We start from the raw sequence: 4725 nt of genomic DNA, 5'->3' as shown, positions 1-4725 counted from the left end.
AATAATAATAATAATAATAATAATAATAATAATAATAATAACAACAACAACAACAACAACAACAATACTTATCCCTTCCTTTTGTTTGTTTTTGTTTTTCTTAGGTTTAATGGACTGAGTGTTATTTGTCCTTCGTTTCTGAATACACCGCAATAAGAGTGAATGCAACTGCACAGGCGTAAGGATATTCGCAACTACTCCCGCCTACACTACACATTCAACACGATGAAACGATCGAAGTGTTATTTTTTCTATAGTTGTAGACTCAGTTGATACAACATAACTAAAAACACGGGGTCTGGATATGGATCGAAGAAACTTCAGTCCTAAGATGCATTGAATGAGTTTAGCCGGACGGCCATCCTTACTTTCTTGTTGGATCAGTAGCATGGCGGCCGAGACTACTGAAGGTATATCAAGAATGCAATGAGAGTATCAAGTTGATCATTGTGTTTTACCGTGCATTGAGATATGTGTGCTAGTGGCATTGACAGATATCGTCTTTCTGCACGTTGAAAATTGACCATTGATAGCCTTGTTTTCTTTTCACAGTTCGCTGAAAATCTACTTCGCATGCATTTTAAACATGTCCAACTCTCTTGAGTTCATACACGTTTTGAAATGTTTTATTTTTCACCCAAAGTGTTGTTCAATCTTCCTCCCCAATAAGCAGTTTTCAGGGTTGCGGTTTAGTCACCGATGACCCAAGTATGTATCATGTACTACACTATCAAATGTGTCCTCCCGTTTTTAAGATTGTAGTCACTATAATTGTAATTAAGCTGCTATTACTAGCTGATCAACTGCCCACATAGACACGAAGGGTCTATCGTAGGCTTGTGCATAAGTATCTTTATTCATAATGCGTAGGTTTCTCCTTGTTTATATACAAATATAATGTTTGTATAACAACTAGTCGTGTGCTGAAAAATAATATATCTATTCCTAAATAGAAAGGCCATTGTGCTTGATAGCAAGCTAATCGGAATGCACGAGTATTTAAATCAACAACATTCACATATTATATAGAGATTTGTGGGCAGATATCTATCTATCTAGCTAGCAAGCTAGCTATCTTGTCATCTCTCCCTCTCTCTCACACTCTGTATGTATGTGTGTGTTTGTATAGATGGATAGATACATAGATAGATATATCACTTCCTATCTCTCATGCTCTCTCACACTCTGTATGTATATAGACAGGTAGATGAATAAATAGATAGATAGATAGATAGATAGATAGATAGATAGATGGATAAATAGATAGATAGATAGGTAGACAGACAGATACTTACATACATACATACATACATACATACATACATACATACTTACATACATACTTACATACATACATACATACATACATACATATATACATACATATATGCGTGTGTATTCGTGAGTGTGTGTGTATAACCAGTTACTTATCTATCTTTCTGTCCCTCTCTATCTTCACTATTACAGACATCTTGACATCCCATACACGAACGCACTCACATTGATATACACACACGCGCACGCACTCACGCGCGCGTGCGCAGATACGTGTCTATAAGGTACGTTTATGCGAAATTAAGTCACTGAGCCGGCGCACAACTTCCTGTAACTTGTCTCGAGTTGTGTGAGAGCAGCTTCAAGAGCTGGTATTTATATCACAAGTCCACTTTAGACATACAGATAAAAGAAATAGCGCAGCAGTTTTAAACCACATATAACACTTGAGCGATCGCAACATGAACGACTGTAATATCACCTGGATTTATTTCCTTTCAATAAGTACACACCCTGCTTAGATTTCTCTGGCTTCTGTATTGGTGAAAATATTTCGGTCTCGCTAGAATAACTGACAACATATACGAAAGATCGGAGTTAACTTCAAAGTGCTGCCATAAACGACAGTTCATTTATTCGAACTCAAAAGAAATATGGAGCCAGATTAAACGAATGCAAACACCCCAAAAATCAGAAGTCCTTGGATCACCATCTAGTAACAAAAGTAACTGACATGAAAGCTTCATTATAGCGGTGTGTGTGTGTGTGTGTGTGTGTGTGTGTGTGTGTGTGTGTGTGTGTGTGTGTGTGTTTAAGTCTCCATATCTGTGAGCGAGTATATCAGATTAAACTAGACCTACCCACGGAAATTCTACCTTACTTATTCATTTTCACAACGAAATCATGATAATTAATATCTTTTTTTTTAATGACACATAAAAAGTATACATAGAACAATGTCTTCAAGTAATCCTACTACTACCTACAAAAAACATTGACACCACGAGTTTAGCAACAATGAAACAAACGTTATCAATGCAGCCGTCACCGCAAGTAACCAAACAACAACCAGCATCATCAATCCAATAATAGAACACAGACATCGCTTCTAACATTACTTATAGATGCAATAAACAAGCAAACGAATTGCAAAGTGTAACAGTTGCTTTTTGAATGTTGAAATTTACAAAAGGTATGTCCGAGTTCAGTCTCATTCAAAAAATGAATTTTAGAAAAATTAAAAAAATATTTTTCGCTGTCGTCAGCTACTGCATAGGGACCACATAGAAACATTCTGGAATCCAGGAAACTCATAAAAAATTCTAGTCTGTTGTTTTATTGTTTGCAAATGTATGCCATAAAATGGAAAAGTCGCTTAATTAATCTTAGTAACCTCAGGCATTATCTACACTACACGATTCCCCGAATTTCTACAAAAATCAAAGTTCGTTTTTGTACATTACTAATAAACACAGGGTGTGGTGGATAAGCTGTCGTCTGAATTACGCAAAAATGAAAATAATGACATTTCATTTTAACAGATATATTTACCAAAATTACATAAAAATATCTTGAAATAGTTAAGAGAAAATTTTTCAAGAAAATCGTCATTGGCTTCAACTACAATCTCCAGACGACTTCGGAATCTTCTGCAATTCTTCTGGACAGTTTCCTCGTTTAAGTTGGTGAATGCTATCATAATCCTTGCCTTCAATTCATCTTTGGTGTTACAAGGAGTTTTGTTGGTTTCTTGCTCAACTGCGCCCCACACATAATAATCTAAGGGGTTGCAGCCTGGAGAGTTAGGTGGTCAGATGTTAGGGGTGATGTGGTCGCAGAAATTGTCTGACTGACATGATTGGGTTCTCCTTCTTGTGTGACATTACTTAAACCTTACTGAAGTGATAGTAGCAGTCAAATAAAAATGAAAATAAGATAATAGTGAAAATGACTTTTACCAAGTAATAGATGATCATCTCTTACGTTTTTGAGTCGTTGGTTTTTGATGAATGTCTTTTTCCCTTTTTCCTAAGACGATGAATTCCCGCTATTGCATGAAGCTGCTCGCGATTACGCGCCTTTGAAAGGGTCTATTAAAGACTCAAGTTCATCTGGCGCTCTCGCAGACCGCGGTGGAGATGGGTTTTCGCTCCTCCAATATTTATTGTTTTTAACACAGCAAGTTCACAAGAGTTGCTATCTCAGGATAAATACTGCGGCAACTGGACTATTGAGAGTGTATACACATTATATATACTGTATATATTATATAATACGCACACATGTACACAGTATGTATATATGTATGTATCTGTATATTTAATTTCAATCCTAACGGGCATGATAAGAACCAGTAATCCGATATAAGCAGGTATTATTTCAACGTGCCCCAGCATGGCTGTAGTCATTCGACTACGACCATGCTGGGGCACCTTGAAGAGTGTCAAATAAACCGACACCAATACTTACATTTTTAAGTCCAGTAATTATTATATCTATCTCTTTTGCTACACTGCTACGGTACGAGAATGTAAAGAGGCCAACACTATTGGTCATATGGTAGAGAGGAAAAACACAGACACACGCACATATACACATACACGACGGACTTCACGAGAGTTTCCATCGGCCAAATTCACTCACAAAGTACTTGTTGGACCAAGGCTACCATTAAAAAGAAAAGGAAAAAACAAACACTGGCGTAATATGTAGTGAGATTGAAACCAAAACCTCATGGTTATAAAGCTCGCTCCTTAACCGACAAATCTATTTCTCCTTTCTTACGTAGGGAAGCGTATTCGTCATTTCGTTCGTGATGCTTTTGATGTTGTTCCAGTTTTATGTAGTTATTTAGTTCTTATTTTTAAACTCCTTGAATCACTTAATCTGAGTTCAGGTTCACATTGGGCGTATTAAAACCAAAATAGTCGCAACTACTTTAAAGCATCCTCATAAACATTAACACAAACAATTTGCTCTTGCTAAAGACAATGACTCTGACCCTATACTTCCGTTTGAGTGTGGTTGAATGACAGGGGCAAGGAATGTGACGTTAGGCATGAAAAGAAAGCATTCTGCCTCCGACTGGGAATACAAATTTGATGACAATTTACTTGTTTAGCTAACAAAGCCGACTGCTTGATATAATAACTGTTCATTATATCTAATATAATAATCGGCGAAGGATAAAAGAAAAAAATACAGATGAGCGCAGGCGTAGCTACGTGATAAGAAGCTGGCTTCCCAACCATATGGTTCCCGGTTCAGTCCCACTACGTGACACATTGCACAAGTGTCTTCTACTATAACCTTGAGCTGAACAAAGCCTTGTGAGTCGATTTAGTAGGTAGAAACTGATGTGTGTGTGAGAGTGTGTGTGAGAGTGTGTGTGCGTGTGTGTGTGTGTGTGTGTGTGTGTGTGCGTGTGTGTGTGTGTGTGTGTGTGTGTGT

Source organism: Octopus bimaculoides, chromosome 2, assembly GCF_001194135.2.
Source record: "Octopus bimaculoides isolate UCB-OBI-ISO-001 chromosome 2, ASM119413v2, whole genome shotgun sequence".
NCBI classification, from domain to species: domain Eukaryota; kingdom Metazoa; phylum Mollusca; class Cephalopoda; order Octopoda; family Octopodidae; genus Octopus; species Octopus bimaculoides.
The sequence above is the reverse complement of the archived record's forward strand: the minus strand, read 5'-3'. Positions refer to the sequence as shown.